The sequence below is a fragment of the Desmodus rotundus genome, chromosome 1, assembly GCF_022682495.2.
Source record: "Desmodus rotundus isolate HL8 chromosome 1, HLdesRot8A.1, whole genome shotgun sequence".
In the NCBI taxonomy this organism is placed as follows: Eukaryota; Metazoa; Chordata; class Mammalia; order Chiroptera; family Phyllostomidae; genus Desmodus; species Desmodus rotundus.
Genome location: NC_071387.1, coordinates 13,721,834 through 13,744,093, shown reverse-complemented (window position 1 = coordinate 13,744,093; position 22,260 = coordinate 13,721,834).

The window sequence follows — 22,260 nt, the reverse complement described above, 5'->3', positions numbered from 1 at the left end:
GGATTTTAAAGTCGATTTAAGAATATAGCCCAAGTATAAGATTTAACACTTGATTGTTCATTTATTTATCAAATATATGTTAGTTACATATATGATGCTAGAAACATATTTGTTGCACCTGCCTGGGTTGTGGGCCAGGTCCCCCGTGTGTGGGGGGGGCACTCAAGAGGGAACCACACAGTTATGTTTCTCTCCCTCTTTTTCCCTCCCTTCCCCTCTCTAAAAATAAATAAATAAAATCTTTTAAAAAAATGATTTCTCTAAAAATGATAAGAAAGTCTATGGGAAAAATAGGAGTTTTTAGAAATTATGTAAAACTAGAAGAGCTAAAAACTTTAAAATCAAGGAAGGCCAACATTTAAGTAATATCTGAATAATTGTTTTAATTTTTCAAATTATTTTCACATCCAAATATCATTTGAACTACAAACATTCTTTTGGCATAGGCAGAACAATATTATTATCCTCATTTCACAGATAAGGAAACTGAGGTTTGTAATTTTTAAGTTGTTTTGGCTAGTAAATCATCCAGCTGAATACGTACTTGGAGCAGTTCCAATTATATAGCAAGGCATGCAATTAAGAAAGAAACCAATTAGAATGCACTGTAGGTTTAATAGGAATAGAGAGAAATGATGTAGACCACAGTGGTTAGTAAAACCTTCATGGAAGAAATTTCCATTATTTAATCAACTGCTATGGGTCTTGTGGGAGACATAGCTTTTGGGGAGATATTTATGGTTTACTATTTTAACAATTAATATTTTTTGCTAAATGTTTGAGAGTGCTGAATAATTATTGGTAAAATAAAAATAAATGCTTCCACTGTTATTGAAGGTTTTACAATGACCTGGGCAAGATATAAAGAACTGGTTGCTTTTCAATCTTGAATGACAAAATCTTGACAGAAACACCTCTAAATCATCCTATCGCTTCAGCCCTGACTAATTATGATGGTAAAAATGTGTACTCTGAGACAGAACAGGAGCTAAAAAGTCTACCTACATTAGGCAGTTATTGGGAGAGGAGAAAATGCAATAACTGATTTATAATGTGAGCTGTGATTAAAAGGAAACTTTTGACTATATTAATCTTAGAATTCTTAACCTTGGGTGACAAAGAGTCAATGATAACAACATTCTGAGTTCCTACAAACAGTTTTCACGTTAGTCACAGAGAATTTATAGCCATATCCTCATCCCTTCCAAGTGACCTAAGGTTCTGAGAAGTGTAAGAATCACTATTAACAATTTTATAGTTTGTTATAGTTTTTAAAGTACTCTCACATTAAATTGGATAATTACTAAAGTCTTATAAGGACGGTAAGATGGAAATTTTTATTTCCATTTTTTTAATTTACAAAAGATGGGAAAAATAAAGTTTATGGAGTATGAGCCTTGCTCTGGTTAAAACAGTAATTAATAGCAATAGTTTTAATATAAATAATTTATTAGGTGCGTAATCTATGCCAGGACTTCAGCCAAGTGCTTTACAATCATTATTTCTATTAATTATCCCACTGAGTTAATTATTATTATCCTCATTTTACAGATAATGAACCTAAACCTTGGACAAGTCAAGAAAGTTGTACAAAATTGCACAGAGAATATGTAATGGAACTGTGAGTTCTAATTCATCATTATACTCTCCTCTTACAATTCATTCAGTAATCTTTTGTTGAATGTCCATTACAGCTGTGGTATGGTTGAAGAAACTGAAAATCTGTAAGTTATTATTTCACAAATAATACACAGGTTAGAATATGAAACTTTTGAATAATTAAAATTAACAGATTCTTTAATTATTACACAAAATATAGACACAATTTCTTTTTCTAAGAACTTGTAGTTCACGGGGAGGGGGGGTGGTCTATAAATAGATAATTCCAAAACAGTGAGATAAGTACAGTAACAGAAACAGGAATGAAGGGGAAACTGAGGCTTAGCGACAGCATCGCAGAAAGGGAGACAACTGAGCAGTCTTATAAATGTAAATAGGTATTTCTTGGTCCACAAAGAGTGAAGGGCCAATTATAGGCACAGGGATCATGTACAAAAAAGAATGCATGTAATTATAAGACAGTAATTTAGAGGAAAACAAAAAGGTTTAGGTAGTTTTGCCATGGTTGTAAGGGAGATGAAGTCATTAAAACAAGATTATTCCACTTGCTTTAGTCAAAGGAAGGATGGATATTCAGCCAGTACATTAACATGGAAGCCTGTTTTCTAGGGAGCCCGATGACTGCTCCAAACTTAAGAGACCAAGGTGCCTTAGTTAAAACTACTCTCCAATATGATAGTATGACAAAGTGAATCCTTCGGGAGGTAATTAGGATTCCGTGGGGCAGAGGGTAGGACCCTCATGAATGGGACTAGTGTCTTTGTGAGAGTCAGGAGAAGAGCTTATTTTCTCCCTGCTTCCCACTTGTGCGGATACAATGAGATATTGGCAGTCTGCAACCCAGAAGAGGGCTCTCATTAGACCATGGCTGGCACCCTGATCTGTGACTTCCAGCCTCTAGAACTGTGAGAAATAATTTTCTGTCATTTACAAGCCTCCCAGTCCCTGGTACTTTGTTACAGCAATCCAAACCAACAAGACAGGGCCTGAGAGAGAAGACAGACAACTGGTTTTCTGTAACAGAGGCCAGGAGCAAGGTAAGGAGCACCTGACTTAAGGCAGTGGAGTGGGCACAGAGCTAAGAACACATGTTTAAAAAATCTGCATGGACCCACGGGTGACAACTGGCTGGCTTTCTCACAAGTCCTGGTAAAACTAATTCCTCTAGTATTGTTCCCTAACCTATTTTATTTTTATCGATGTTTTCCTGAATATTGAAGCCTTTGGGAATAGATCTCTCAGTGGGATTTCACTTCTCATTCTACTCAAGTCCTGCAGTACTTCCTCCGTCAAGGTGCTCTGCATGGAGTCATTACCTTCAAAGTTCCCTGTGTCTGTAGCTTGCCATGACCAGTCTATAAATGTCTAGAGAGGAAGACCAGTGTTTGACTGATCTTAAATCCTTCACAAACCTAGCTCAATAACTGACACATGGTCAAATATTAAATACTGGTTTGCAAATAAAATGTTATGCATTTCTTACCTATTCCCTTTACTGATGATGTACGTAGCTTAGAGGAAACTTAATTCACAGCTCGATGCGTCTGCTGTCCACTTCTACAACACTTCATACCTCTAATCATAACACTCATCACTGAGTATTAAAATTCACTTCTAGTTTCGTTTAATTCTATGATTATATTCATTGTACCTTTTATAATATTTGAAATCCCATACTATGATAATAGTGGATAAATAACTAAGCCATTAATTATTTGTTTATTGTGTATCATGTGTCTCCCAGATATTTCCTTTGTCCCCTGGGCAAGTATATATGAGTATATATGAACAGCATTACTGGCCCAGCAACTTCAGCTCCTTAGTGGACATTCAAAAATTACAAAGAAACCCAGGGAAATTTCTATCCAATCAAAAGGAATGTTAAAACATGTATTTTAACCTCTTCTTTAGCTATATTGTGAATTCTGAAAACAATTTCCAAAGTTGGCATTTTCAACTTAAACAGCTCATTTGACTGGAGAATCAGGCCGCATTCCCCCCACAGAGGTTAAACTAAAGTCTCATGGCCTTTTCCCATTTTTTCCCCCAAATTCATATGCTCTGTTTAGAATGTCCAGTGAAGTTCAAGGGATGTTGACTAGAAAAGCTAAGGAAAAATCTCCCTGCTCTTCCCTTCCTTCTAACTTAAAAACACAGTGGACCATAGCATAGTTTTGTGGTGGTATCAACAGAGTTAACATATGCAGGCACCAAGTTTACTCATGGAAATACGGAAGTTTCAATAATAGCGTAAATACAGGTAAGATGTATTTTGATCATTCTCATCCATTCCACCACATCAATCACAAATTTCTAGGCTAGTCCCACCACCTAAGCATTTCCCTTACACGACATCGTCCCAACTGCTGTCATCCTGATTCCGAGTGTCACCTTTCAACCTCTGTTGTTGAAACGACATCCTTATTTATCCTATCTATATACTCTCTGCCTATCCCTACTATCCATGATCTTACTATCCTTCTGAGGTTTTATTTTATTATTTTGGGGGGAACATATTCCTTTGTTTCTTCACTTTGTTTGACTCTTTGTGTTGGTTTCAATGCCTTAGGTAAAAAAGCCACCCCGCCAGCCTTGAAGGAGTGGCCTTGTATAGGAGATGAGCCTAATACTTAAACTCTGCCCCAGCTCTTAGTTGTCCCTCAAACCTTTGAGATTGTCCCAGCAGCCTGTGACAAGATCTGTCAGTGTCCCTGAGGGGAGAATCTCAGCACGTAGTTTAGGGCTGATTGGAAGCCAGAGCCTCAGGCAGCAGCTTTCAAAGCAGGCAAATATATATACACGCCTGTGGGAGGCAAGCTTAAGCACCCTCGGCTACCAGTGTGAAGTGATCTAGAGGTGCCCTCTGGGCAGCAGTCTCAAAAATCAGGACTCCAGACAAGTGTATCAGCTCCTGTCTGGGAGATGCCGGCAAGCTGCAGGGAGGCAGGGAGCGAATGCAAAGATGGCATCCACCAGTTCACATTTTTCAGGCCTCTAGTTGTGTGCCAAGCCTGAAGCCTGTCCTTCAGGCTGAAGCTGCAGGACAAGCAAACAGGCCTCTTTCACAGAAGGCCTGGGGGGGTGTGTCAGCCTGCTGTGGGTGGAGTGCTCTGGGAGTGGCAGCTAGCCAAGAACTGTCTCTGGGATTGTTATGGTTTCCTTGGACTCAGGGATGCAAGCACCCCAGGCCACCAGAGCCAGACAGTCAAGGGTCATCTTCTGGGCCGCAGCTCAAAGATAGGCACCAGGTGCACCTAACAACCCCCATCCGGGAGACACCTGCTCTCTGGAAAGCAGCCGAAGATGGAGCCTGTCCTCAGAGTTCTCTAGAAAGGATTACAGTCAGCTCTTACACGTGTGTTTGATTAGAAGCCTGCCCCTCAGGCTCAGGTATAATGATAAGCTAACAGACCACTTTTACAGACAGACTCAGCTTCTGAGTCCCTTACCTTTGACTGCTCCTGGAGGTGGCGGCTGGTCAAGAACTCTTTCTCCATTGGTTACAGTATTATGAACCCAGGAGTGTAAACCCCAGTGGCCACCAGAGCCAGGAGATACAGAGGTGTCCACAGGTGATAGCTGCAAAAACCTGAGCACCAGATTAAAACAGGGGACTAAGCTCAGTTGGTTAGAGTGTGGTGCTAAAACAGGGGACTAGAAGGAAAAGAGGGGGGCCAGACAAAAGCAGGGACAGCAGACAGGAAGTCAAGCTCTCAGACTTTAGATGGGAGCACCGGATGTAAAACCAAGCCATCAGACGTACAACTGGGGCACCAGATGTAAAACAGGAGAACCAGATGTAAAGTGTGGGCCCCATTTGCTTGTAAAAACTCCCTTCTGGGAGATACTGGTGTTCTGAACTGTGACTGAAGGAGAGGGTAGAGATGTCACACACTGCGGGGGGGGGGGGTGAGAATAGGGAAATAAATAAAAATTTAAGAAAGGAAAGAAGCCTAGAGTAAGAAAAATAAAGTGGCATCTATGGGTTGAAGCAAGGCAGGAGAGCAAAGATAGTGCCAGAGAACAACCCAGCAGGCCTCCAAATATGTGTGCAATCAGAGGCCAGCTGTCGTGAGCGTATGTTTTGCAACATAGTCTTTCCTATAAGCCAGTCTTCGATTCTCTCCAGGGTCGTCTGATCTAGGCCTTAAGAACTGAAAGTGTCTGAGTTGCCTGTATGACCACCAGTCCTACAGCTGACACCTGCACAGAGAAATAACAGGGAGCCAACACAGATGACTAGGCTATTTACTCAGCTTTTATTAATGCAGATTCACTCAGCTTTTATTATTGCAGATTCACTCCAAATCCATACTAACCTAATAACAATAATATTAACCTAATCATAATCACTCAGAAACAAGCAGTAATAACATCACAGGCAACCATTGGGGGATAACAACCCGAGTTGCAGAGTCTCAGTCTACTGGTCCGGGAGACAGCATGGTAGGCTAGGGAAGCCTCCAGCTTCTTGTAAGGAAGAAGCCCATGGCACAGTGAGTCCAGCGATGAGACTCTGCCTGGCACAGCATGAAGAGCTACTCTTATGGGTCGGCGAGGTTACGATCTTGATCCAGGGGAGCACAGCCTCCGGTGGACACCGTGTCATAAAGCAGCACATTGGTGTGTGCAGTGTAGCTGTCTAGGCAGCAGTCTTAGGTCCTCAGTTCTTATCCCCATGAGGGTCGTGTACTCCACCTTTCTGATTCTCTCTATAAATGTCTTGAGACCCTTGATAAGTCATCGGGGACTTCCCAGTGGGCTTATCCTGGAGTATTCTGCTTCTAAAGACACATCTGTTCAGGTCACGTGTGCAGATATCTTGAACACTCCACCCTGCCAGGCATGACTAGAACTAGACTCTACTGTACACCCTCTAAACACAGCTTCAGGTCCTGCTCCCATACCTACCCCTCAAATGAGCCCTTCCTGGGAGTCAGGGAGCCCTGGGCCCTGAGGCTGGGGTGTCCAAGAATGAGCTCTTTAAGAGCCATTTCTCAGATTGCTATTAGCCCTCTGGGCATTCATGGAAACAAATCATGTGAGTTTTCAAAGCAAGGTGTTTTGGGAACTCATCTCTTAGGTGCAGGTCTTAAAAGTGGAGGGTGTTTGATGTGGGGTTCACATCCTTGGATCCTCAAGGAGAAGCTTCCAGTTTGGAGTTTCCTCCCAACTGAGGGTTCCTGTGTGGGGGGTGCGGTATATGGTTTTATTGAGTCCAGCTATCTGCTCTGATGTGAGCCTTCCCTTCTTTGCCAGATGCCTAGAGATTTGAGAAAGTGAGTTTAGAAACCTCATGTCTTCATCTTGAACTGGAACTTGGCAATTCTTCATTACAGTCTCCACACAATCTTCAGAATGACATTTCTACTATTTGCATCCAATCAAGCCACACACCTGCTCAGTATTTGATAATCGCTCCCCTAGACTGTGGCACAGAGTCATAAATATTTTTGTTGGGCAGACAAGCATCTCAGCGGGGCCTCTTCATACCAAATTGCTTTTTCCAAAAAAAAAAAATTATTATTTTACATTGCGAATAATGTTCCCCCAGCCTGGAATGGCCTTCCCTCTGTTCACACTCATAAACCGCCCTCATCCTTCAAGTCGTGGCTCAGATATGGTCTCTTTCCTCAGGTATGGTCTCAGATATCTTCCCTTATCATCTCATACAATAAGTGGGGTGGACCTGCTTTCAATTTTATTGACCATCTGCAGTCAGGATTGTTTATATCTCTATATCCCCACCAGATGCTAAGGCACTTGCATAAAGAAGACCCTCTCTTTCCAACTCTATCCTCTGTGCACAGTTATAAGTGTGAATCCAGTGTAAAAAATGTAACTATTTGCTGGAATGATTCTAGTCACATCACTAGGATGAGTGTGTCTTACTTGCAGATATGGACCTAGTAACTGGCCCCAGGGCCAGTCGTCTTCGTCTCTAATATAGCAGGCCCTGAACATCCATTATTCTATTAACTCCTGGGTGGCTCCCATATTTCAGCGGATACAAAGTCAGCCTTCGTATAGATGGCACCTCTGCTCTGGTGTGATCACCAAGAAGCCATAAAGAGGAATTAGTCAGTTTAGGCAGATAACTGATGGATGTCAAGTGTCCCTTTATATGAAGGACTTCTGCTTCTAGACTGATTGGCTGAGGACCCAGGAGACTCCTAGAAGACAGCCTGGATGCCTTCTTACTTCCTCTGAATATCTGCATTTTCATCCAAAACTAAGGCACCAAGGACAAGCTTTGAGGAAAGTGATGGCTTCAGGGCTGGTGTATTTAATGAGAAATATTTTCAAGGGCCATCTGCTGACTTTGCAGTGACAGGGTTGCTCTGTGCCTACTTAATTAAAAAAAAAAAAAGAAATCATATGATTTACCAATTTTGTAGGATTTTGACAACCTGATTTGCTCCCTCTTAATTAGTTAATGGTTGGTTCAGGCTCTGACAACCTCCAACAAGGAGCTTATAGCTTATACTCAAAGTTTATAGTCTTGAAATATAGGCTCTTGACTCAGAGTGGTTAGAAAAAGCATAAACAGGGAAGTGATTTGTGTTATCCATAAGGAAGGTCCTTTTCCTCATCCCTCTATCATACAAATAACTGTAGAGTTATTTTTTCCCCTACAGACTGAAAAACTGGCACTCTAAAAAATAAAAGAATTAGGAGTGGTTTGTTTAAATTTATGAGTAGTGGCCATTGTAGAGTTAGGATGACGACTCCAGTTTTGACTCCCAATTCAAAGTTCATTTCACAGAACACTGTGCTGCCTCTTACAAACTTTATCTGTTACAATCAATCTGTTAAAAGAGCCTGAAGGCTAAACTTGTTGATTAGTACTGCTGAATGCAGCTACACACCCACTTACACCATCCCGGCCAACTGATCAGCACTTGCCTTTTGTACAGCATCCATAGCCAAAGAATCGATGCATCATTAGCCTGCAGAATGTTGTTTTCTAGGTATCAGGCAAGCTCCTTGGAACATTATTTCAGTCATAATGTCAAAGGTTGGGCTATAATGAAAGTCCTGAATTATGCTGTGTTAAGGTTCTTCTCCCCCATGAAGCTGGTAAGCTGCTCAAATATTCTCTTCTGTGGCTTCAGACACAGCTATCAAATATTTAGCAGGAATTTTGGCTAATGCATCTCACTTATCTCCAAGATATTCTTCTATCAGGGAGCTGGTATTGCTACCCTTTAAGAGGTGAGGAAAGAAAGAAGAGATTAATTGGACAAGACTTGCATCCTGGACTAGCAAATCAATTTCTTAGGTCCTTTTACAATAGCTGCTCCCTGCTTTCTTTGGCTTCTAGAACAGTCGGAAGTTTGAAAATTCTCTTCACGGACTATCTCCAGCTGCTCTATCCCTAGCCAGAGAGTTCATGACCACTGGCTGGCATTAAACTTCATCATTCTCTCCCGTTCACTACTATTCCTGTGTCTACCCGTTCCTAAGACTCAGAAGTCCCCTCTCAACCTCCTCCAGTCCTTAACTCCCTTCTTTCCTTTCCCTGAATGACTCATTTTGTTTACTGAGTAGAGAAGCTAATAGAAAGCAGCAGAATTTAAGCTTCCCTGGGACTTGCTTTACATGCTGACAAAATCATTCTTTTCTCTCTCTGTTAAATATTCATGCCTCTCAGATTTTTAGATACAAAGGTACATTTTGTTTTAAAATGTGCTGATCCAAGGCATCCTGGTTTGCATTGATTTCCTCCTCTTTGCATTTCTATTGCATTGGAAATAAAGAGGTCCTCATTCACTTTTGAAATATGGATTTGAATTTATCTTTAAAAAAAAATTTGGTTGCCATTTAGAGAAAGGTCTGATGTTAGTAGACATTTTATCTGTTTGTGTGTTTTCCTCTTTTGACAGTACACATGTGCACACGTGCGCGCAGAGAGAAAAATCACATCATTTTTCCAGGTATCACAGACTAATATTTGCATAATTTGAAATGGTTTTAACAAAAAGGTTTGCTCTATTACAGAAGTAAATTTGTGAAATAAAATAAAGATAAAACAAAAATTGATAAAATAAGACAAAAATAACATAAACATAGATTCACAGAGATGAAGAAGAGCTTCACTCTAGAGCACTTGACGGAGGAACTCCTAGAAAGTGAAATAAGGGCAGAAGTTCCTCTATTTTAAAAGATAAGGAGTGAGAGAAATGAGATGGCATATGAATTACAGAAAGGGAATGAATAGGGGTGGGTGGGAGGATGGTTAGAAATCCTGATTTATTCAGGTCACTTTGAAACTGGAAAAGACACCGGCATTTGGGCTGCCTAACCCAATAAGCAATGACAATGACTCAATCTTTATGGGTGCTTTATTTAAATGGCCAGCAATCTGAGAAGATGGTGGGTTCATACCCTAACAAACCATCTTCTCTTCTCTTTCCAGGCCTATGATTTTATAGGAGGGAATAAACAAGGTACGGTGAGGGGTTTTGAAATTCAGGGAGGATTAGGTGAAAGAAGCTGCAACTTTTCTGTCCAGGGCAGTTAGCTGTTTCCAGGGGCAGGTGGTTGTCTGTCTCTCCCTGGAACACAAAGGCCCGGATGCTTAAAGTTGTCCCCAGGCAGTGATCTTTATCAGTGCCCCAGGAGGTCAGACGTTTTCCCAGGAGCCAGGAGAGGCCTTACTGTAGTTTCTGAAACAAAAGCTTTAATATATACATCATTTGCTAGGCTTATAAGTTTTTACCTTAAACTAAAATTTTCCAACTCTTGAGTCCCCTATCAACTTGACAGAGTCTTATGTTGTATAATGCAAATGAACAAAAGTTATATGGTTTTCGGATTTTGCAGGTTACATGGGATTTTTTTTCCCCCAAGCTGGTCTCACACATGTTGCTACATGAAATTAAAAGAGAAAATAACTTGTTGATAAGAAAAAGCTGAGTTTTTCTTACTTTGGTAAGGGAACTTATTATCTTGGCAGACTCTTAGTAAAGTCTTAGAGTGTGGTGGATAAAGTTAGGATTTTAATGCGGTTTGGAGTCTTTTAATGAAGCAATTTGTCTAGAACTGGGTAAGAATTCTAGCATAATTGTTTAGGATTAGTGAACATTTTGGTTGGAAGAGTCTCAGAAAGTCAATTATTATTGGATGCTACGGTATTTAATAGTGAAGGGAGGAAGTAGTTTATTAGAGTTGGCCAGTCCAGAGAGGGTCGAGCTTATGCTCTGAAAGACCCAGCCCTCCAGTGGCATGTAGATTGCAGATTATATAAGGCAAAATCACAGGACACTGTGGGTTCCAGGTCCTGTTAGGAGCTGATTGGTTAGATGTGAGGTTTAAGGGTAATAAATCATTTCTGCAGGACGTGAGGACAACTCCTGAGGTCAGCTCCAGTGTCCAGAATAAGTTCAAGGAGAATTAGCCAAGGGGGTTGTCCAGTCTTAGGGCTCAGGAGTTAAAACATAACTTAGATTAGGATGTGACCCTGTCGGAACCTGGCTATTGTTTTCTGGTGCCTTAGCAGTCAACAATCATCATGATGAGAGATTAATGTCAGGTCAGTGAAGTGTGCTGAGAGAGAAAAGAAGGGAAAAGGGATTGTTTTAAAACTATAGTTTAAATCAGATCAGAGCTACAAGGACCCTTGGTCTCATTATTATTGAAATTGTGTAAAAGTAGCTTAACCACTCTAAGCCTCAACTTTTCCATCTGTAAAATGGGAATCCTACCTACATTACTAAGAGAGATAAATGACATAAGGCAATGTCTGATATACGGTAGCATATAACACAGGGGCGGGGCGAAAGTAGGTTTACAGTTGTGAATACACCAGAGTTTATTCTTATTTTATTAGTTACTAATTATTGCATTATTTTCCATACAAACAACTGTAAACCCACTTTTGCCCAACCCTGTATATTCTATGTTATTTAATTTTTGGCTCATTAATCACCAACAGGGACATTAGAAATATTGCTCCCATTTTCTTATGTGAAAAAATTGAGGTTCAGAGAGTTCAAGAAACTTGCCTGAATGGTGCCCCTTGGAAAAGATGATCATGATACTGTAATTCATAAGAAATATGTATTTGGTCATTTCACAGTTCTTGAATCACACTCCCAAAACCCTTGAAATTTCCTGTGCACAATGAGATCATCTTTTGTTACAATATTTGGTCTCTTATCCTCAGTTCCTGAAATCCATTCAGAGACATAAAAAGGTGAAATGGTGTCTTGTTATTCATAGCAAGCCCCTTTTTACCACAACAGGGCTTATGGTAATGACACGGCTTTTGGAAAGCACTTTAGGATGGTGGCTGGTTGCCAGGGGAACCGACCCTGAATAGAGGATTGGAACTTGCAGTTCCACCCCTTGATTTCTGAGGAGAGGAGAGGGGTTGGAAGTTGAATCAATCAGCAATGTCAGATGATTTAAACAATTATGTCTGTGTAATGAAGCTCCCATAAAAAACCCCAAAAGGGCAGGGTTTGGAAAGCTTCCAGATTGCTGAGCCAGAAGGCTTCCACATGCCATCATGCTGGGCCCAAAGCTCCATGAGGACAGAAGCTCCTTTGTTTGGGACCCTGCCCCATGCATCTCTTTAGCTGGCTGTGGATTGGTGTCTTCTAATATCTTTTGTAATAAATTGGTAATCTAGTGAGTAAATGGATTTCCTGAGTTCTGTGAGCTCCCCTAAGAAATTAATCAGCCCCAAGGAGGGATTGTGGGAACCTCTGATTTGCAGACATTTTGTCTGAAGCACAGGAAACAGCCTGGATTTGGGACAGGGATCTGAGGTGCAGAGCAGTCTTGTGGGACTGAACCTTTGACCTGTGGAATCTGATGCTATCTCCCAGTAGATAGTGTCAGAATCGAATTGAATTGTCGAATACCAAATATCCAGGTGATGTTTCAGAATTGCTTGGTGGTTTGGGGTGTTTCCCACCCACGTTGAATTCTCAAGGATGGGATTTGAACTCAGTTATTCACAGGAGTAGGGAAAGGAGAATGAGGAAACTGAAGGGGAGGGTATAAAATTCAGCGATCCTGCAAGTTTCTTTTTTTTAAAGAATTATTTTATTGTTGTTCAAGTACAGTTGTCTGCATTTATCCCCCACCACTTCCCCCAAACCCAGCCATCCCCCCCTCCTTCCCCTGCTTCCACTCCCCCTTGGTTTTGTCCTTGTGTCCTTTATAGTTGTTCCTGAAAACCCTTCCCTCTCCCTGCCCCATTATCCACCCCCCCCACCTCCCCTCTGGTTACTGTCAGATTGTTCTGCAAGTTTCAATAAATAAGAATTAGTCTTGCAACAAATGCAGACATTCATTCATCATGCAGTATCTCTAGATCTGTACTTTTCACAGAACCTCTGGGCAATTCAGATAGTTAACATGTATTCAGGACTTACTCTACCAGGTGTTGTTCTAAATCGTTAAATGCTTTGCTCACTGTCTCACAGCTGGTAGGGGGCTAAGGCAGGATCCAATTTTAGAGGCCGTGATCTTAACTACTTACTATACTCTTGTTGTAACCAAGTGAACTGGGGCCCAGCCATGTGGCACCAGGACATATGGCACAACAATTAGTGTTGAATGAAACAGGTTTTTATTAACAGGGTTCCAACTTTGGGGTGTGTGTGGCTGAGAGCACTCCTGCTCCTAGCCCTCATCTCCCATGAGACCCAGTATTTCCCTTGCTCCCCAGAAGGCCACAAGCCAAAACTGTGCCCAGAAGTTCCCCATACCCTTGTCTGTGCTTAAGCCGGCTGAGCAAAGAGATCTCCATCCTCTCTGGGATGTGCACTGTGGGTTTCAGACTCGCCATCCTCTGGCAGCAGCTCTCTCCTTCAGGATCTGGGGTACGTTGTTCTCAGCCTCCAGATCGTGGTTAAAGGAAACATGTGCCACCTTACACTGGATGGTGGTGGGGTCCAGGGAGGCACAGTCCCAAGAGGGCGACTTCTCCGGACGTCCTTCAGAGAAGCAGAAGTCTGTGGCTCAGCATTCCTGGTTATAGGTCAGCTTCAAGCATCCCTCATGAATCTGTGCTTGGTTAGGCAGGTCCTTGCAGCTCCCTCAGCTCCACCGTGGTCTCCCCTAGCCTGACCTTCTCCCCCTCCAGACCTCGTGGTTCACTCTCATGTCTCTCTCACTCACTCCAGCCCTCTTCTCTTCGTGGTGGGCTCTCTCCTACTCCCGTTCAGCCCACCCCCATTTAAATGCTCAGCCAGGAACTTCCTATGTGACCTCATATCCAGCCCCTCCCATGGTGTGTTAACTTCCGCCATTTTTGCCAATTTCCCAGTATCTTTTACCTTCTTTCAGCTGCTGCCATCTTTAGTCAGGGCAAGAGTTCCCAGTGACACAGGGGTATCGGGGGTGGGCATCTCCCTCCCCTGGCTCTGTCAGGAGTCACTATATGCTCTTAAAATCAGATATACCTTTTGCCCTGGGCTATACCTTCCTCTTCCTTTCAGGAAAGGCACAGCTATTAACTTGTCATTGTTATGCAAAGTATCTTAAACAGGTATCATCCCCTTTCCTCTTCCCCCAATCAAGGGTTGTGGGGAGTATGCTCTGCTGTTTTTGGGGGATCCCCCTCTGCACCCTGGTACATAGTGGCTATCTGGCTGTGCATCACATTTTGAGACCCATGGACAGAAATAACTACAGAATATGGAAGCTCAGCGACTATAGTTGCTATAAGGAGGTGTGGTGCCTGGGATAGATCACTATCTAAAATTAACATTGAAGGTGGCCATGATTAATGAAACCAAAAGCATAAGCTAATATCTGGTACAACATGCTCAATTCATATTTGTTGAATAAATAAATGCATATGAGGATAATAACAAGTTTTCAGCTTAGGCAAGAGAGACAGAACATTTATTTAGCCATGAGATCTTTGAAATCCAGAATTAGAAGAAACTTTTAAAGTCATCAAGACCAAGCTCCCCATGGATGCTACAACTCTCTCCCAATATTTCAGACCTGTGGTCAGTGAGTTGAAGAAGAAAGCAGCCTCTGACTTGTAGTGAGGAAACAAGAGAAAAGACTGGAAATCTGACCCACAGAGAATTAGGAGAGCTGTAAATGCTGGAGTTGTATAGACTCTGGATTCTAAACAGGTATGTGATAGACAGGTGGGAGAGAGATAAATACTGCCTACAATCACAGAAGTGATTCTCCAATAACAAAGGGATGCTCATGGACAGAAGGGGCCAATGTGAGGCTATTGATTTTTCTCACAATTCCTTTTTATTGTTCATTTTTTCCTGTTAGCTCATGCAGCCACTGTCTCAGGGACTGCAGTTCCTCGTGGGGCTGCCAATCTGGTTGCTGTTGAATGACCATGAAACAGGAAGGTCCATGAGCCCCTTAATTGGACAAGTCCTAGTTAATAATGCAGTAGAGATACTGACAGTTGGAGGAGGAAGTGGGAAGAGAGCAAGGCAAAATGAGAATAAGAAAGAATCCATAAATGTTGTCTTCATAGAGACAGAAAAAACAAACAGAGACAAAGAGTCACTACACAAAGTTCAGCCCAAGCAACACTAATAGATGAGTAGGGACATACTACTCACTTGGTAGAGTAAATAAACTTTTCTGGTCTTCTGAGATCTTGATTATCTGAGACCAGGGATTCCTGCTCAGTGTGCAGGAAATCTAAGAGGGGCCTGTTATGTACTGAATGTTTCTGATTCTCCAAAATTCATGTATTGACTCCCTAATCCCCAACGGGACAGTATCTGGAGGTGAGCTCTTTAGGAGGTAATTAAGTTCAGATGAGTTCATGAGGGTGGTGCCTCCCTAATGGGATTAGGGTCCTTAAAAGAAGATAAAGAGAACAAAGCCCACTTGTGCTCTGCCATTTGAGGCCACAGTAAGGAGGTGGCAACACACTGCCTGGAAGAGGGCTCTCACCAGAATTCAACCGTGCCAGCACACTGGTCTTGGTTGGACCTCCAGCCTCCGGTACTGTGAGAAACTAATGTTTGTTTTTTTAAGCTATCCAGATGGTGGTGTTTGTTACAGCAGCCTGAGCTGATGAAGACAGATACAATGAAAAAATAGAGAGAGGTGAGGCTGCATTAGTGACCACAACCTAAAACATAAAACTCCTTGGAAGTCCTGTTAGAATACAGTCTTTACTCAAACAGAATTAGTGGACATTTGCAGGTGTGGAGGTTGAGAATGAGCTACCCCAAGAGATGCCTCAGTGAAATGCAAATTACTTGGAGTTAAAGGCAACTTTGGCTTCAGGCTTAAGTGAAACTTCAGTCCTATCTTTTAACTACTATCTGTCGGTCAGGGCAAACTTCTGTTTACTAAATATCTGTTTGTTTATCTATTCTTACCATCCTCTGAAGCTTCCTAGGTGCATTACCTCATCCCCAGCTTATGATGTCTTAGATACCTCACTTCCCCTTTCTACCTCTGAACCTCTCATGAATGTGGGGTCTCTGACTCTGTCATGTGTGCATGATTCCCATACACAGGTGTGCATTAAATTTGGTTATTTTCTCTTGTTAATCTATCTCATGTCTGTTTGATTATTAGACCAGCCAGAAGAAGCTTGATGGTAGAGGAAAGTTTGTTTTTCTCCCACACAGGCTATTAGAGCTCACTTTCTCATGCTGCCTGCTGGGAAGGCTTCTTCCCTACTATAACAACCCTACTTAGGGCCTAGGGATCAGTCCTGCGCTCCAAATCCCCATTCCAGTAACTGGGATTCTACCCTGAGCTGAGCAAAGCTAACGAACACTGCACCCTCGTGTGGCTTACATCATGCAGGCCTTAATTCTCAGTGTTTCAGTCCCAGCTAAGATCAAGTTCCAGGCATCTTCAGTCTCCTCTCAGACAAGGGTTCTACCTTTCTTTTTCTGGACCTGACAGAAGCAGAACCCTGTTCTTGAACCAGGGTCCTGCTGGAGTTTTTCACCTCTGTGTGATCATTGCCTGCAGGATCTCCATCTATCACTAACTCACCTCCAGCATTGCATTCTGAACCACTCACTCATTAACACCTGCTGGGCAGCCTAGTGTTAATCATGCAGAGCTCAGGTTATATAGCTCAGTCTAGCCCTTGCCTGCTCTTTCCTCCAGCACTGCAGCTGAATCCCAACCCTACAGGCCAGCTGAATGTCATACATAGTCTCTGTTTAGTGAGTCTGGTCTGGCTTGGTGTTTCTAAATAACTTTATAATCTTTCTGCGCCGCCCCCCGCAAAGCACAGCTACATTATTGCCTGAAGCAACTGTGATCAAATACCAAACAGGCAAGAAAAACAGAAAGGAGAAGAGAAGGTTTTGGTAATTCATAATGTTTGTGAATAAGAGAAGGAATGGATTTTGGTGTGGTCTAGCAGAGAGGTAAAGCTAGGTTAGTTCTTTCAGTTACTTAATTACCAGACATTGAGAAGACAACTGCTTTGTGCCCCAAACCACTTTAAGCTCTGAGATTTTGGCTGCAAACAAGATAAACTTTCTTGCAGATACTAGTCTAGAGGAGAAGGAAAATTTAAGATTTAAACTGTCGTTAGGATGGAGTAAGAGTATTTTCGTGTGGGATGGAGGCATTCTGGTGCCTATCTGCAGACGCTGGCTTTTGAGAAACCATCAAACCAGTGATTTTGAGTTTGGAGGGAATCCTCATACCACATGTTTTCTAAGGCCACATTGAGATCTGAAAAACATCTGTTATGCGGGTTCCTTTTGTCAGGAATCCTAAGGCAGAAGGTAGAGGGTACGGGGAAAATATCCCTACAAGAAATGTGCAAGCTGTTTGCTTAAAACTATGATGCCACAGCAAGGAAGAGGGAGATGGATACCGCAGGAGGGCTCCCATTTTATCTGTTGCTCTGTTTGGTGACATCATCCCTCATGAAAACTGTTTCTGTGAACATTTTCCTTCCATATACATGAAGTAGAGATATTATTCAATGATTGTCAACAGTGAGAAATGCATGGAGCGAGAAAGAAAGGAGTTTGCCTCTCAGTGACATTGCATAAGGATTTGTTTCCTTTATCAGAGAATTTAGACACCAGGGAATGGGTCCCGCAATGCCTATCTGTTATCTGCACAAAAAGCCTGGCATGCTCCACTGTCCGGTCAGCCAGCTACCAGGGCCCCTCGCCTGTGGATCAAGGTACTGTCCCCCCCTTTCCTCCCAAGCAGCATGTATGCTAGTTTACAGAGAGAGGGGAAGAGGCCTCAGGGGCTGCCAAAATGATGCAGTGGGACAGTCTGGGTGCTAAACTGGAAGAGATCAGATTTCTCTCCTAGAACACCAGCTGAGCAGTATCTTCAGGCTGCTGTGTCTTTTCATGATACCCTTTCAACACCCTTCCTCCTCATTTTACTCTAAGAAAAAAAATTTTACATGTTTATAAAAATAATGTCATCTCCAGGTAATAAGACAGTGGGTAATTTTTACTTCTTTTTTGTTTATCAGTATATTCTAAATGATTCTGTTCAGCAAGCAGTTTTTTTTTTCAAATGTACTTTTCTAAAGTTGTAACAGTGTGGGAGGTTATATTAGTCTAAACTTCTTGCAAATCCATTTTGAAACATTCCTAACAATTAAAATATAGATTGCAATTATCTTTCAAGTATATATTCTCAAAAACACTGAGAACTGTGCAAAGAGATACAAGAATACCCACGGCAGTATTTACAGAGCAAAACTGGGACTAGCCTAAACGTCTGTCAACAGCCAATTCATGAGGTGAATGACAGCTCTTCCATGCAGTCAAATATTCTGCAGCGATTCAGCAGAAGTGGTAGAGCTGTACATGCTGAAATGGAGAGATCACCAAGTTGTTTATTAAATAAAAAAGCGAGGTGAAGAAGGAAACTTCTAGAATTCTGTTTTGTTCTGTTTCTTGGTCTGAGTCCAGCTGATTATATCAGCTCATTCACCGTATACAAATGTCAAGCAATTATAACTTAAAATACACGTATTTTTCTGCATGTGCATTATACTTCAAGAAAAATGTTGAAACATTATATATAGAATACTATAAGTAATGGCATTTGTGATTTTAAAATAGTAAATATTTATATTAGATACTATGATATTTGTACAAATTCTAGGATACACACGGTGCTATAGGCAATGATTACCTCTAAAATGAAGAAAGGAAGTTATGACACATTTTTTACTTCTGGTTTTATATCTTTTGCATTTTTTGATTTGTGCTTTATTTTTAAGTAGGAGGAAAGCAGGGTTAAGATTATTTTAAATACTGGCACATATTTTTGAAAAAAGTAAAATACCCTTTCTGTCTTCGGTACTCGGAGTCAACTATCAAGCCCCATGGTGGCTTTCCTTTGCTAGATCGATGTTCCCCACCTCTAGCACTCATCATGACGTATCTGCAATGCCCTGCTCTCTTCTCGTGGCCTACCAGACTCTCTCCACATCTTTCAAGGCCTCCATTCCAAATCCGAGTGGGTGAGCATCTGTTAAACAGCTGCCACTTCCAAATTGAGAAAGGGCCACATCGCAAGCAAGAGGCCAGAACAAGAATCATTCTGAGTGGAAAATGGCTTGGCAGGGTCCAATGCTCCGGGACCCAGCTGAAAGGAAAGATCATTAATGTTAATCTAACGGAGCTCAGGGTGGGAGGAAGCAAAGCTGTGCTTTCTGGAGGAAATGGCTTGAACTAAGGGCTGGTTTTATTTGACAGAGACAATGAAGAATCACTTGCCTGTGCTAAATGGAGACATGATTTTTCCACAATTGATACATGATTTTTCAGCTGCCTTCTTTGTTCTGGTGCAGAGGGGCCATAAAGAAGCATGAGGAAGTGGGGTCATGAAGCCTCACCATGCTGAAGGCTGTGCCCACATACTGGGCTGGGATTTCTCTTCTGGGTAGAGGAAATACAGGGTTGCTTACAGGGAGCTGTTTCCTTTCAGGTTTCTTAGGTGATCCTGAAATCACATCAGCTAAAAATAGCAAACCTGAAGCTGTCCTACTTTGGGCACATCATGAGAAGGCTGAGTTCTTCGGAAAAGACAATAAGGCTGACAAAAAATAGAAGGCAGCAGGAAAAGAGGAAGGCCAAGTAAGGGGTGAACTGAATCTATTTAAAAAAAAAAAAAAGCCGTAGGCGTGAGTCTACAGGAGCTGAGCAGTGTTGCTGAGGACAGGACCCCACTCGTTCATAGGGCGTCCAGGACTTAGAGCCATCTCAACAGCACACAACACACACGGACATCAGAAAGATCCCATCTGACTATAGCCCAATGGTTAAGAGCAAAGGGTTTGGAATCAGGCTGGCTTATGCAGAAATCCTGATTTTAACACCAAGTGGCTTTGTGACCTTGGGCGAGCACCTAAACTTCAGTGTCTTTGGCAGTAAAAGGGAAACAATAATAATATGTGTCAAATCAAGTTCTCTAGAATGGTTATTAACATTGATACAAGATATTTACAGGGTGTTTATCATGTGCCATAGTACTTATGCAGTAGAAATAATTATAACCATTTCGTATGAGAGGAAATGGAAAATACAAGGAAATGGCTGCAACAGAGGAGACCTGAGGTTCAAACACAAGACTGTCAGATGCAGAACCCAGCGTACTCTGAACCCCAGCTTGTGCTGGGACCATGCACTTTAGCTCTATCAAAATTACTGTTCTGCTTGAGATCTCTGGGAAACAAACATTTAATGCAAGCCTCCATTCGTTCTCTAAAATGCATGAAATTAACCCTTTTCTTCTAGCATCGACTCAGGATCTCCAGTGACTCAAAACATTCATAAAATTATCAAGGAACAAAAACATTAAAATTGTTCCACAACTCACTCACTCTCACATTATTAAAGGGTGACCCTGCTTGAGACTGTTGACAGTGTGATCTAGAAGCTTCTTCTGCATGGCAGGGGCATCAGTACTGCCTGGGAACTTTTTAGAAATGCAATCTATGGTCCCACCTCAGACCTATGTAATTAGAATCCAATTTGCAAGTTGGAAGCTGGGATGGTTTCACAAGCTCTCCAGGTGATTCTTCTGCATACTAAAGTTTGAGAAGCACCAGGCCTAGACCAGGGTTTTAGGACAAATCATTAGCTATAGAAAGCAAGGAAAGGGAGGTGAGGTCTGTGTCCACATTACCAGAGAGAGAGTCTTCTTCCTAAAAGAGCTGCTTGGTTCTTTTGTCCAGGTAATCTTAGCCTTAAATTATTTGTCTTTTATATGTTTGGGGAGTGGAGGGAGGATAGTGTAGGCAGACAGAAGGGGAATTACAGTTAACTGCTTCCTAAAATCCGAAGGGATTGTTCAAACACCAGTTAGGCTTCAGAGAACCTGCAAAATGTTTTATTTACTTTTTTAAAAAACACTTTCTGTGAGCGTTCTGTAGAAACAAATATGTGCTCTGGACCTGGAGACAAGAATCTGAGGTTCTCATTGTTTTCCTTTCCTGCTCCATCTCTTTTATAATCTCAGACCATTTCCTCTCCTCTCTCTACCTTCTCCTCTTTCCTAATTTCCTTTAAGTGGCTGGCGTATTTGTGGAATTATTTGTGAATTAAATACACACTGTCCCTACCCTCAGGGAGAATACAGACTAGTGAAGAAATAATGAGTATTAAATGGGCAAATCAATGCAGTGTCATCCTTGGAGTGACCAGGGAAACTCTTCCCGGAGGAAGGATTGGCTAGGATGAGACTTGGTTGTGCAAGAATGTTGAAGTGGGGTTGAGAATCGGAAGGAGCGTGTCTAAAGAAACTTCGAGGTAAAGAAGGGTGAAGATGCAAAGAATTTTAAGAAGGCTTTTCAGCTTGAGCAGAGAAGAAAGAGGGGGTGGCTTGACATGAGGCCTGAGAAATCACCTGAGTTGGAAGAGGAGGGTCTTCCATGATCAATCAAGAAAGCAGTCACTCACCCAGAAAGAAGCATAGCTGGAGGGGGTGAGTGGAGAAGAATGCAACTCTCTACTCTCCTTTCCTTCATCTCAAACTAGTATTTATCAAGGGAACTCAGTAACAAAGCTTCTGATCTAGAGCGTTACTGGTTGACAGAAGAATGTACCCGTAACACATCCAATGAATTTGAAACTCAGAGTTCACAAGCACCACTTCCTGGTTTGTCTTTTCCCAACTCTGGAGGGTCTTAGGGCAGTATTGCTCAGTGGTTATAAACAGGAACTTTGGAGTTAGCCAGACAGAGATATATAGCTTCAAATGCTCATGCCAACTCTCATTGCCTTTGTGTCTTTGGACAAGGTAATTAAAGTTCTCTGAATTTCCATTTCCTTATCCATATAATGCAAATAATAAAACCTACCTCTAAGAATGTTGCAAAGATTAAATTAGATAATACATTCTTGGGACAGGATCTGGGTGCATAGTAAGTCCTCAAGGGTTCTAATTAAAACACTCCTTGTCTTTTCATTCATTTAACTGATCAGCAATCACTTACTTTGTCCCTAGTCTATAAAAGAGTAAGATGATCCCTTCTCTGCTCTTAGGGACATTGAGTAGGAAGACCATGATAAATCGTGATAAGTGAGACAGACAATGTTTAAAGGGATTTGAGAGATGAGAAAGCTAACTACTGGCTGAAGGGGTGAATTTATAGCAAAGGTAACATCTGTGTTGTGTCTTGAAAAAGATGCTGCAGAGAAAAGAGAAGCGAGTATAGGATGTGTT